The sequence below is a fragment of the Ambystoma mexicanum genome, chromosome 6q, assembly GCF_040938575.1.
Source record: "Ambystoma mexicanum isolate Mex_15411 chromosome 6q, UKY_AmexF1_1, whole genome shotgun sequence".
Taxonomy (NCBI): Eukaryota; Metazoa; Chordata; class Amphibia; order Caudata; family Ambystomatidae; genus Ambystoma; species Ambystoma mexicanum.
In genome coordinates this window covers 62,632,415-62,646,991 of record NC_090937.1, presented here as the reverse complement: position 1 = coordinate 62,646,991, position 14,577 = coordinate 62,632,415, and the positions used below count along the sequence as shown (strand labels likewise).

Below are 14,577 nucleotides of genomic sequence, written 5' to 3'. Positions count from 1 at the left end.
AAACGACTTCTGAAACTCTGGGCGGCGAGAAGAGCTTAACATTGTGAAGGAGCAACAGCTAGTACCATGCTCTTGGGGCGTTCTTGACAATGCGTGTTTTGAACCAGATCTCAGTCAATGCTAAAGTTGACAGATTTTGAGTGGGTGAAAGTTAAGACATGTCTCCATCGGATATAATTTCCGTCAGCCAGTTTTGGACTTGGGCATGCTTGATGGGATTTCCTAGGAGAATTTTCTTGGTTTGAGCTTCAGCTAGGTGCTTGTCATCTATTACATTAATATGAATCAGTGGGAATTCCTTTCAAATGTTTATTCAGCACATCACCCCATGCCCTACAGAGAGTGTAGGCTGGGTGAGTGGGGTAGACAGTGGGGTTAGGGTGGGTTGGGGTAGAGAGAGTGTAGATAGGGTGGGGGATGGGTAGAGAGAGTGGAGGGTGGATGAATGGAAGTAGAGTGTAGGTACGGTGTGTGAGTGGGAGTAGAGGGAGTGGAGGCAGTGGCGTAGCACAATATTTGGGGGCCCCCTGCAAGCCTTGCTGAGGGGGCCACCCCCATGTCCCTGGCAACAAATCATGGGTCAGACCACACTCAGGGCTGGCCTAGACTACCACCCTAACAGCTCCACCGACCAGAATTACCTCCACGTCCCTCTTCCTCTTCCAAGTACTTACCAATGAAGCTCTTTGCCTCATAGATAAGTACTGGGATGAGCAAGTGTGAGATTAGAAGTAAGGAAGATTACAGGTAACTAAACCAGACATTACATCTAAATCCCTTTACCTCATCCCACTACTTGTGTATGAGGCGATGAGGAAGAGTATGGCTATTGGTAATGAAGATTACCAATAAGTAACCCAGGCATCAAGCACACACCATTACCTCCGTGTTCCTCTTCCCTAGTTTGCCTCATAGGTAAGCACTGGGACGAGGAACAGTGGGATTCAGATTAATAAAAATTACCGGTAAGTAATCGGGGCGTTCACCATACACACACACACACACACACACACCCAGTCACCCATACATTTGCATGTGCATCATTTCACCATACACTCGCACACACACCCAGACAGCATGCACTCATTGATTTATATCCATATATACACGTACATGCACACACACACATTTACACAATCCGTTGATCCAGGACAGGGAATGAGACCTGCAGCTCCATGCAGCAGGAACGCTTGTTCCCGTCATGGAGCTGGAGGCCTCCATTTCACGGTTTGCAGGGAAGCCCTGTGACTTCAAAAAGAAAATAATAATTTTTTGTCACTCTGCCTTCATAAAGAACTGATTTACATTACTGTAACAGAAATCGTTTCTTTATGAAGTGAGAGAGACTTCAAAAAGATACATTTTTTTAAAGTATGATCCCTACCACCCCCCAGGACAAATGGCAGCCAGGCCCCCCACACTTCGGGAGCCAGTGCTATGCCACAGAGTGGAGGTAGGGTGGGGTAGAGAGAGTGGAGGTAGTATTTGGGGGGGTATAGAGAGTTGAGGGTGGGTGGTTGCGGGTAGAGCCAGTGGAAGTTGGGTGGATAGGGGCAGGGAGAGTTGGGGTTGGGTGGATGGGGGAAGGTTGAGTAGAGATGGGTTTGGTGAGTGGGTTAGAGAGCGCGGAGGTTGGGTGGAGTTAGGGTAGGGTGGGAGTTTTGGGGGTAGCGAGAGTTGGGGTTGGATGGGTGGGGGTACATTGAGCAGAGGTTAGGTGGATGGGGTAGAGGGAGTGGAGGTAGGTTGGGGTAGAGAGAATGAAGGTTTGTGGGTGGTTGGTGGTGGAGTCAGTGGAGGTTGGGTGGATGGGGTAGGATGAGTGGGGGTAGGATGAGTGGAGGCAGGGAGCGTGGAGGTAGGGAGCGTGGAGGTAGGGTGGGTGAGTGGGGGTAAAGAGAGTGGAGGGTGGGTGGTGGTAGAGAGAGGGTTGGGTGGGTGGGGGTAGTTAGGGTTGGGAGGGTGGGGTTAGAGAGAGTGTAGGTAGGGTGTGTGAGTGGGGGTACAGGGAGTGGAGGTGATAAGTCTCTGGCAGCGTCTTTTATTATCTGTGCTGGGCAGATATCACCTTTGCAGTTGGAAGGTTTAAGCAATAGGATAATTTTCTCTACCTCTAGGATAGAGGTTTTACTGAAATAAAATGTGTTTGTCTGGGTATTGGCTGTATCATTATGCGGCAGGTTGGACGACAAGTGCTGAAAGTTCCGAGAGTCTTTTTTTAGCTGTATTTTATTTTGGAGTGTATTTATTTTATTTGCTAACGCATGCTGGATATCTGCGCACAAAGTCTGATCCTTAGTACATGTATCCGGTGTGGCAATAGGCGACTCTAGTTCTTTCAGTATGGAGAAGAGTTCCTTTATACTCGAGTTAGAATTGGCAATGCGTTCGTCATAGGAATTTCGTTTCGCCAGGCAGACTTCCTTTTTATATTGCAGAGATAGAGGATAAGTTTGCTTTATTTTCGTTGGATGGGCATATTCTCCAGGCAGTTTCACATTTTGTCTTTGTAAGGCGTAGGGCCTTTAGTTCAGGCGTGAGCCATTTATTTAGATGGACTTTGGGTTTGCTTGTTCTAAGTTTAAATGGGTCTATTTTGTCCATAGTAGCGAGCATGATTTTGTTGTATTCATGGACTAAAGTAGTAGGGTCTATATTATCTGGCAGTGCATTTAGGGTTGGGATGATAGCCGGGATGACTTTGTCCACTGTCATATTCTTTCTTTTTCTAGTTAGACATGGTGGTGCCGTTAGCGAGGCTGTAGGAGATGGTCTGGTGGTTAGTAGATTAAAGGACACCAGTGAATGGTCAGTCCAGAGTTGTGGGGAGATGGAGGAGATGTCCGCTGTACAGTTATACTCGGCTACCCAATCTAATATTCTCCCCTTTGTATGGATAGGATTGCTGACTTTTTTGAGACAATCCTAGCGAGTTGATGGTATTGGCTATGTCCAAGGCGTGCTTATCCGCTGAATCATTGAAACCTAGGTTAAAGTCGCCTAGTAGCAATAGGTGTGAGGTCGTTTTGACATTGTTGGTTAGTAAACTGTGCAGATCCTCCTCAAAGGTCCCAAGCGGACCAGGTGGTCTGTAAATTAGATGAATAGTAAGTGATTGGGAGTTATTTAACGGGAGTTTGGTAGAAAAGATTTCACATGATTGCAGAGTTTGAATGGGGGCTAGTCTTAGCGATAAGCTAATTTTAGATATGATGGCAATTCCACCGCCACGGGTGCCTTCTCGGTCTTTCCTGGATATAGCGTAACCGTCTTGTATAGCGAACATGAGCAACGGTCCTACCGCATTATGTAGCCAAGTCTCTGTTATTGCGAGGAAGTCCAAATTGCCTTCAGTGATGAGGTCAGCTATGTCTAGGGCATGTGCAACTAACGATCTTGCGTTAAGGAGTTCTCCTTTTAAGGAATGTGCCTCCGTGTCAACTTTGATCTGGGCGGTAGTAGATATATTAGTAGCAATGGGCTTGGACTTATGTCTAGGATTTCGGCGGGCCTTAGTGTTAGGGGCTGATAACGAGGAGGGCCGATAGGTGAGGTTAGTTTTCAAGTTTATTGATGGGAGAGATCTTCTGGGTGGCTCATGCAGTTTAGTTCGTCTAGCACAGAGTTTAGAGTTTCTATCAGTTGTGGTGCATGGCCGGGAAACATAGGCTACTAGCCCTATAGCGTAAAGGTATTTCGGGCGGATGATGGCAGAGTTATTTATAACTGTATCTAGTAGGTTCGGTAGGATTGGTTCTGTCTCTGGTGGGGGGAGCCCAATGTAAAATTCCTGACTACTAATATCCAATCACATTGATTTTACTTTCAAACTCCAGTGTTTTCCGCAATATGTGACAGAGGAAGCATGGGCTGTTTGGAACACTGCCACGCTCAGGGCGGAATTTACACTACTTCAATGGCGATAAAATATGCAGCTTCCTTTCCAAGCATTTTGGTGTAGTCCTAAAACACACGTAGCCAGAGCCAGCCCGATGTATGGGCAGTCTGTGCGGTGCCCTAGGGCCCTGCTGTCAGAGGCGGCCCTGCAAGCACCAGTGCCTGCCTCAACTATACCAAGAATATTGTTTTAAGGAGGGCTGTGCTTCTTCCATATACTAAACTCACGTGAGGCCACAGTGTCGCCTCCCAACCCCCTGTGGCTCTCTAGAGACCTAACACCCACTCCCGGTGGCCATCAGACACTGCAGGCCCCTTAATGACTACTTATCACTTTCTTTCTTCAAGCAGCGCATTAAAGTTGGGGCGATTTACAAGTGATAGCCCATTTAAGAGAGCATTGTTTTGGAGATGTTTGTAACTTTTATGTGTTAAGAAATGCAAATAGGCATTTTCATTCTGAAAGCACTCACAAAGTATCAGTTAGCTGTCTAAATCTACACTCTTTTCCAGGTCAATTACAATATATCACACAAAACAGTTTTAAATTAGCTACATTATTTTCTGATGTTCTTAACGCTCCAGAAAGTGTTTATTTTTGGTAGAATGGGATTTATTTTCATCACATCATATATGAAGCCTGCATTTGTCAAACACTTATACACAAAAAGGTAACCTTTTCACACATTACATGTTATAAGTATTGAAAATAAAGCTTACCTTTTGCGGTATTGCATTCTGGTATTTGTAGTCTCCCAGTCAAGATGGGGGAATAATACCACCATTTTACATGTTTTGCTTATACACGTTTTGCTTAACATATTTCTGTCAGGATTTATATATTTGAGTTGGTACCTTACTATAGTATGTGTACATTTCAAGTTATCTTCATAAAGCAGAGTTTTGTTGAAAGCCAGATATAGGGTTGAGGAGGGCAAATGATGAGAGGGCAAGTGATTTCTGAATAATTGCCCAAGATGTGGCAGGAGAGTTTGCAATCCTGGGGGCAGTTATTTTTCCCTGATTGTGGCCATGTGCTGCTATTCAGGGCACAAGTAAGGAATATGTGTGGGTGGACAGTCCCCCTTGGGTGTTTTTAAGGTCGGCAAGCTTGCTTAAGCATTTAGCTACCAGGATTTCACCCAAGTTGTCATGTTTCCAGTGCAGACACAAAATTATCATCAAAGCACCTGCTTGTATTGGGATTTTGGTTTCCAGGGACTATTTCACTACATATTGCTGGGTTTGATAAAGGATGAGCACATTTTATACTTTGCCAGCATATGTATTGGAGAATTTCCTCTCTCAGGTCATTTTTCTGTTAATTACTTTTTTTTGAAAGGCCAATGCTCTTTTGTCTAGTGCACTTTCTTCTAAGGAGAAAGGTCAATTGAACTAAATTTGTATCTTTCACTTTAAGATATGTTCACTTACTGTACGTGTATTCTTGAGTGCGAACTTTTGATTTTCATTATGGGGCAAAAGTTCCCACACTGAGTGAAGCGAGGGAGCCACACTCATGCCTGTGTCGAAGGAAAAGGAAAAAAGACATGATTTAAAGGAAGGTCTAAATGTATGACATCTCAGCAACAGTCTCCTAACATGCTCAGTTGCCTTTGCAACTTTCTGATATAGGATCCCCTACTATTCTACACCGGCACACAGCTTTGGCCTGCTCACCCCCTCCAATCAAGGCTAAGGGGGTACATTAATGAGTCTCCTTTCTCATGTTGTAATGAGCAGCACTTGGTAAACCTAGTTATTATTTGCTATTATTCTTTTTTACAGTCAAAATAATCCTTATCTTAGCTTCTGAAATAAAAGCATTTTGCAAATTTGGACAATATTTTTTTAATTATTTATTTATGTTTATATTTGCAAAGCGCACTAAGCCTGTAAGCATCTAGGTGTTAGTATTGCCCAAACATACACACATAAAGATGAAAAACAATTGTGAAACTTCTACAAAAAAAGAAGTTTGTTTCAGTTAGCAAAACACAATCACCATAATTTTGCAATGCCTTCCACAGATAGTGTTTTAAAATCAAAGTTTCAAAAAGACCTTTTGCAAAAAGTATTTCTACCAATTATATCTGGGAAGAGATGTGTTTCAGTTCCTGAACTGCAGACTGGTCTCAAATACCGGCTTCTCCGCTTAACCAAAAAGTGTGCTCCCGGCCAAATCCTTTTCACACTATGCCTTATCTGCCAAAATTAGAAGTCTGTACGAGGTAGTCAGTTGTATGCTACTTAAAAAAAAAAAATGCCTCACTCCTGATATTGCCACATATGTAAATATTAACATTTACAATTCCTATACTGGACGTCAGCGTATTTGTCTAGAACCTCTTTTCTTCTGCCTTCGCTCCCCCTCTTCCCTGCTGATCTGTTCTCTCTTGGCACCGTGCACCTGGCCACCCTCTTTCTTTTGGCTCCAGGTACCTGCGCATCCTGTCACCCTTCCACACTGCCTCCAGGCCACCCCTTGCACTGGGGTCTGTATCTGTACCCATACAGCCCCCCCTTTTTCTTCCTGCACTTATCGGACCTACCCTGTCTGCTGCCTTAAACCTAGCACTTGCAAATTGCTGGCTGCACTACCACTGTTTGTTGCCTTTATTATTTATGTAGAGGTTTCTCCTCTGCTTCGCACTTTCCACTTCTCCCTCCTTCCATGCACTTTCCCCCTCCCCCCTCTCCCATGCACTTGCACATTCTCAATGTCACTGGGCCTAGTAAGATCGCTGTTTTGTTCTCCCCTGTTCCCCTCCCTTGCCTTGTTGTGCTCTGAAACGCTTGTGGACGAGTGCGATAGAAATAAAATATCAATCAATCAATCAAACCTTACACATGGCAAAGCGTTTCTAATGTAACTTCCCATGATACCTTTGCGTACATAAGGCTCATTCTGTGATGATATTGATTCACCATTTATGCAAATTAGGGGGAGGGCACACATGTTTTGCCACCCAGTGCCCCGCAAATCCTGGTGCTGGCCCTGCAAGCAGCGTATACAACGGCACACCTGTTGTGTCCAATTCCAGAGCCGCAAAAGGAAAATGTACTCCCTAAAGAGCGCATCTATATGGACAGGGCAGCCTTTGTATGATCATGTCTAGAGCTAAGGGAGCCGGCGTGCTCTCCCAATTGCTAAGCAGGGCTCTGCTGCGTAGTGCAGAAAGGCGAGCTGGCTGTTGTTGCGTCTGGGCTGTTTACTGCCGTCAAAGGTGCTCGTAGCGTGTAATTTGTTAATTATGAACATGCTGTATACTCCAGAGGGATGACTGACATCATATCAGAAGCTATTGTGTTCGCGAGGCCGTCAGTTTTGTGGCGTGATGGAGGGGAGTCCTCGTTGTGTCATAAACTGAGTTGCCATGCCAGGATTTCTGATTGCAACGGGGGCGGTTGGTCCTGTCAGGTATTTTTTTAATTTGTTTTAGCTTGAGAGAAAAGCGGCACTGCCCACAGCTCGACCTTGCCTGGAAACGCTTAATCTCTGAACAGTGGCTGGTTTCCTTGAATTGTAAATCACCCGAGGTTACAGTGAGAGCAACATAATTGCAAGCAAGGGTTGTGTAATGATGTTGGCAAATGCCACTGTTTTTTCCGACTCGCTGCTAATGTCACCCGGGGTTCATGGCGTGGTCCTGGAAGGATATTTTGTATCTGCAATAAACACTGCATACTGATCTTACAATTAAGCGCCATTATGCTTGTTAAACGCTCTTCATGCACAGCATTGTCTGCATGTGTTGCATACATTTTTCTTAAATGTTTTGCAAAACAAGACCCGAATCTTGTTCGCAATAGCTTCCATGTAGGGCTGATGAACATGTTCAATGGAGCGGCCTAAATATTCCATTAATGAATGTGGGCGCAAACCCCATCTGGGGGAAGTTCAGGGGGTTCTCCTCCCATGACATTTTTAAGTAATGGGTTGAAAAGGTGCATTTGAAAGCAATATTTGGGTGAAAGAACTGGGTAAAAAGCCATACAATTCATGATAGCTGAACCCATAATACATGCCAGCAATGGAATTATGGGAAACACAGTGATCACATAGATCCCTTGACATCTGATGTATGCACTCACCCTTGCACTTGCCACCAGCTGGCCGTACTTCTCTTATTGTTGATTTATTCTATTTATCCCATGTACTGCACTGTCCTCTGCCCCCACCCACCCTGCACTTTGCCCCTTCCCCTGCACTTACGCAATCTGAATGACACTTGGCCTAGTAGGATCGTTGTCTCTGTCTTCCCTCTGCCCCCCCTTGCAGCATCGCACCTTGAAACACTTCTTTATAGGTGCGTTATAAATTCCATATATCATATATCATATTAAAGTACACGTTTTTGACACATGTGCCCATAAAATATACTATCACTGCCACTGGAAAGCATATGTTCATAATACCTTTTCAAAAGCCCATTTTTGCGGTCTGGCCAAATATACGCCTACATTTATAAAGTAGCACATTTCATGTTACCTGTGACCACAATAAATGACGTAATTGCTCTGTAAAAAGCAAACATTTGCTTTGAGTGTGCCTTTGGGCCCTGACTCGCCTCCTTTCCCCACATCCTATTAATACTGAAATTTACCTTTTTACGTCTGTACTCTGTAATTCGGGCTTTTCAATTTTAGCACCCACATGCCCCTTTTTAATTCACTTGCTTGAGGATCATAGACAAACGTATACTGTGCATGTGTGCTGGGAAGAGCTGAGTCAGCATATCCACAAGAATGCACATGAGGGAGAGAGGCTGCGTCAGTCCTCCGTTCAATCGCATGCTTTTTCTCTGTCGCAGTGATGGCTGAAAGGGAGTCGCCCTACAGGGGCAGGGGCCGCGGCATGTTACATTACACTCATTGACCGATACCTGAATGAATGGGAAGTCAATGTCAAAACACTGCTTAATGATTAGTTGATATTGTCCCTGAACAGTTTGATATAACTGCAGGGTTTCTACAATGAGTCATTTATTTCAGTGTATTAAATAGCAACTTTTATTTGTAAACACAGTACCTAATCTCCCTCCATAAAACAAGATGTATCGATTCTGTTAGACAGAGAGGGGAGTGTTCCACATTAATTTCTTATTTTCTAAATCCGCTCGCACGAAAGGAGAAGATTGTGTGTGAATAAATAGATAAAATAAATGTCATCATAGAGATTTCATCCATACAACAAAGAGGGTCATGGCCTCTTCATAACTAATCAGAGTGCATTGTCATTTGCTTTTTAAAAGATCTTTTTATTGAATCAAGCTAGAATATTGCGACAACTATGGGTCATCTCCTCCCTATCCGATAAAGCAGGGTAGAGAGCTACCATAAGTAATCTACCTTACCACTCCTTTGCCGCCAAACTCCAACTATGAAAAGATGGAAAAATTCCACTTTAGAAAGATAAGAAAGTGGAGAAAATCCAAAGTGGAAAAACAACTTTGCGGTCAAAAGGAACCTCATACTGAGGCGTACATAGAAGGGTGAAAGTTCAATGAACTATTAAGGTGGCCCAAAAATCCCAGATAGGCCTATAGGAAACAGTCGATCAAAACCATACTCCATGATGGAGCAGGCAAAGTGCATGGCAAAAGCAAACTTTATTCACATCGAAAAAAGCCGGTACAGCATACAAGCATTGAAATCTTGTCCCTCTCAACATACTTTTCAAAAACAATTGCTCAAGTACTACAGACTCGTCTTCACTGACGTCGTAACTTAATATAATGGAGAAAGTGTTGCTTTTTATTACTGCTGGTCTACTCGGCAACTCTTAAGGCATCAATTGGACTTAATGAGTGTAATGTTCCCGTTATGAGGGAAGAACTTGTGTATAATTATTGTGCATCGAGATACAAGCTATTGTCATAGTTCTCTGGAGGGACGGTATAAAGCCTAACCCGTCAATTTTAAGTGAAGAGAGAGAGTATAACTCCAGGAATTTGCACCAATTAATGACATGGAAAGGAAATTTTGACTGCTTTATTCCATCAAGTTGCCCTTTAAGTGATAACACGTGTTTCGGCTCGGCAGAGCCTTTCTCAAATCTGGGCTAATGATCACGATCAAAAGTACTGAACATAACAATAAGGAATATCAGTTAATTAAATAAGTCATAAACATAGACCCAATGCCCAAAACATATTCAATTTGTAACACATTATTGAAAACAGTTGCAAACATATAGTTGTTATTAATCGGCATAACATGTAATTGTAAAAACAGAGATTAGGGGTTGGCATTGGGGAGGAGTATGTAGGGAATGAAGAATCATGTAAAAATCCAACAAAGGGAGGGGTAAGAAAATGGGAGAGGCAAGAGAACAACAAGAGAAGGAGAAAAAGGATAGGAAAATCTGTTAATAATTATTCATGTCTCTACTAATCCTCTTCTGTGCTCTTTGAATAATACAATCATGTAATTTACCCAATTTCAAGTTACATTTTTTCCAGAATAGTATTCTTAATCCCTGGGATTGATCCCATAATTCTTTCCTATGGATGACATATTAACAGAGTGTTTCCATTACTCACTGTGATACTAATCCATCATAGTATTTTAAATGCACTCCCTGCTTACTACATTCTCAAATTGTGATGTAAACTCGGCTTGTTGTGTGCGTGTTATATTTGAGTCAATACCATGTCCTTTGCACAAAAATAGCCTACAATTTTTCATTTGCTTGATGTACGCATATACATCTCTTAATGAGGGCAAAGATTTGCATATTCACCATTGCTCGTACTTTGCATTGAATTAATGAGCCTTATTGTCTTGTTTTAGAGATTCTTCTTCGTCATAGTTCATCTATTAAAGATGCGGGCACTAGTAATGGCTAGATTAAGTAAAATGCTCAGGCGCAGTGTTTGCCTTGAATACGGAGCCTGCAATTGTTTGCCGTGATACGGAAAGAATGGCATATTGTCAATTGCTCAATGTGTACGTGAGATCACTATTCCTTATTAACATCATGCAAGATTGCATTAACATCTTAGCGCATCTGTTTGTAACGTAAGTGTGTGTGGTATTGAGATTCAAGTAAGAATCCTTAATGAAGGCACTTACCCTCATGCAGAAAAATCACTCGCGTCGGCTGCATTCAGAATGGAGATGCAGCCAATGCCATTTTGGGATTATTTGTTTTAGTGTTACCATAGCAACGTGGCGTGCACACTCACTCACCACGTACATGGCAAGTTTTGTTATTCTTGCATACAATCAGTTGCTGATGTAACTAGTATTACAGTCTGCGGTTTGAGTGGAAGCGCCCCCAAGTTAGCACGATCCTCCCCGCAATGGGAGACAATAATGGACACTCCCGCAATGGGAATAAGGCCAAGACAGAGTGCGGGTGAGCGTAAGTGGGAGTTTATCAAAAGAATATGGCATGCAAAGAACTCTGCAACCTCCGAGAGCGCTCTGCCTGACAATCGCAAAGGCAGGCGTATTTCTAATACAAAAAACGTCATCAGAACCTACACACTATAGGGGGCACAAGTTAATTGGGATTGGGTGGCGTCGACTAACTATAGGTGTTGCTGCATCGTGGTTGGTCCGGGTGGGAGGACGTCACTGGTCAGCCTCGTGGGTTGGGTTGGGCCTGGCAGGCCGGCTTGAGGTCATCCGGGCGGTGTTGGTACGCTGGGGCAGCCTGTGACAAAGATGAATACCTTCCCTGACTTGGGTGCTCTAAATCATGCACATTGCAGTTACTTAAAACCCAATATCTAACTTCTACAATAAATCTTTCAATCAATACAACACAGGAGGAATGCACCTTGTGAGGGGTCTGGTGGTCGTCTATTGGATTTACCGGTGTTCTGACGTCTGGTATTTCAGGTCGAGGGGCTGGGCTTTGGGGGCTTGTGCCGGGTGGTACATGTTTTATTACTACGTTAGAGGCTACTATGAAGGGGGGCTCTGCGTCTTGTCCCATTGTCGGGCAGACTTCTTGGGGTGGTCTGGGGGATTATGGGATTTACGAGAGGGTGCTGGTAGATCAGTGGATTCAAACGTAAGTTTATTACCGTGCTGTAAATAACACAAGTGGCGGCCGGTGGCCTTGGATGCTGTGTTGGGGCCTCTGACTCTCTGAAGCGGTTCCAGCTTGGTCGGGGGAGGTGGGGGAGCACGGCACAGGCCTTAGCTTTTTTCTACTTGGCAGGCTTCGTAGGGTGGGAGGGAGAATGGCCTTGCATATATTCACAAAAGGTATTTTCCTCGTGTGTTGCCTAATTTTGAATACAAAACTTTTATATCATTTGTCTTCTTTAAACTACTATACCATACATATATACTTCGAGTTCATTAAACATTTCGTTAATATATTCAGTCTGAGTACCTTTTCGTTACCTAACATTATATTCACTACAGTGTTTGATTATTTTATGTACATTAGACGTTACATGAGGTAGTTCTAGGTTATGGCCTACAGAGATTGATACTCGCCGCTATGGGTGATTAAGAAAACATATACGAGTTCAGGTTTCTACATAAAATTGAAAGAACACTTATACAGATAAAGGTTATACGTTTCGTCGACATCTTTCTCTGTGGTTATAGCAGCATTAGTCCAGACCTGGGGTGACATCATATAAACGTTACATCTTTATGGTTGATTCACAGTTTACAGAATCTGTTTAAACAGAGGTAGTTCATTAATACCAATACTTGAATTATTTTCTACTTTCTTCAGATAGTGATGCTTCAGTTTTTTCCCCGTCGCCCCGGCCTCGCGGACCAGGTCATGCGGGGTGCAGTATTACATTGTGAACGATAAAATGTTACAGTGTTAGCATCTCGGGTTAGCTCATACCCGACTTTCTCATGGGAACGCGCTCGCAGCGGATCTACCAGGGCTACGGCGGCAGGGATGCTTGGAAAGCCCTCCAAAGGTGGGGGCCGCGCTACAGCGCGCTGAACTCACGCCATCTTTGCTGGGCAAGAAGGCTTCTAGGCCTGTCTAAACGTTAGTGTGTGTGAATGATGGATACGTGGGGGCAATGTCATCGGCGGGCAAGCCCTCCTCCACCTGGGCCCGGGTGGCATGAGGGGACGCTCGGCGAGCCATGGTCCTCACCTGGGGAGAATAATGCAGGAGAGGGGGGCCTTAAGGCCTGTCCTCCCCTACATTTCCCCCCTTTCGTTACTAAAGTAACGAATTCTTCAGGTCTTCCAACCTTCTGCACTCTTGTTCCTCTACTACCGCGTCATCCCATGCAGGTGTTCCCTTAACCCTTTAAGTGCCATGGGTATTTCTCCCCAGTGCCAGAGCCTTTTTTGGTGATTTTGGTATGTGGCCATTCAATGGCTTGTAACTTTTTTGTTACATGAGATATCTCGGCCAAATTTGGCTCCTTTTCTTCCCACATGTAGGCGGTCGTAACGCCACCCAGGAATCCCAGGTTGCTGTAGGGGGGTGAGAGAAAATAAGGAAAATGTGCGAAAATTTTGGGTTTTTTCAAAAAATGCCAATAAAATGATGCACAAAGAAGCCAGTGGTTTTTTCCTTGTAAGAGCTAGGAACAAATGGTTTGCTGTGCTGAGTTCCCCAATGTGTTGGCTTTCAGGAACAGGTTGAGTGGAAATGGAAAAAAATTATTTTGATGGGGATATCAACCGTTTTGTGAGAGGTAGGCGATTTTTGCCATTTTTGCCAATTGGACATGCATGGACGGAATGGAAGAAAAGGGCAGGAAAGCCAAATTGGAGGACAGAAAGGCATATATTTCTGAAAAGTAGACAAAATTCCAAGTTTAGGAAGGGGTGATTTGTATAGGTCAGGCAACAACTAGGTAGGGGAAACTGCCATCGAATGGGGGAAAAGCGGGAAAATGACTGAAAAAAAAGGTATGTGTTGGACATGGTTGGCTTGGTACGGCAATGGCTTCTATGAATTTTGAGAAAAGCAATGCTCCGCTACATTCCCCCGACTCTTGCAGTTAGGAGAGCATACCATTTTTGTAGTGTTTGTACAAAACAAGCAATACCACAAGCCAAACACTGAGCCATGGTACACAGGAGTTTTACGCTCACGGTCTGACCAGACGCACTTAGCATGTGTAAATTGGGAAAACCAATGTGGTGAGGAACGGCAGCCATACATTTTTTGAAAGAGCACAGGCAGACCTTTTCAAGGGTAGGTGACTTGTGCAGGTTACAAAAGTGTATGGTGGCTAAAGCAGCGACTAAATGTAGGTCACATTTGGGAAAAGAAAGGGTTGTGAGACAAAGGGCTCCAGCAAATGGGTCAAAACGTTATGAAAACCACACAAACACAACACATGGCCTACCGTCCCGCGTTCCCACAGGTGTCCCGATGAAAACGGTACCTCACATGTGTGGGTGCACCTACCTGGCCGCCAAGGGGAAAGCCCAAAACACAAGTAACCCCAAGTCTGTTTTCACACCGGAAATGTCACACTCTCCCATCATACAGATATGGGCCTCGGGTGTCCAAGCCACCGAGGAAAACAGGGAACCCCATGCATTTCCGAAAAGAGGACACCCGTGGGAATCCGCAGAGGTATGATATGCCCAAATTGCCCCAGAATTTATTACCCAGACACCCCTGCAAAGTCGGAAATGTGGGGAAAAAAACGCTTTTTCCGTACATTTCGCTCGACGCACCCATCGAAACACGCCCCCAACAACACATGGCCTACCGTC

General features: G+C 44.1%; 1 protein-coding gene across 1 annotated transcript in view; it reads left to right on the top strand.

Moving 5' to 3' along the window:
• FBXO10 (F-box protein 10) overlaps nucleotides 1-14,577 on the top strand; it is a 794,278-nt gene that overhangs the window by 587,994 nt on the left and 191,707 nt on the right. The window lies entirely within an intron of this gene.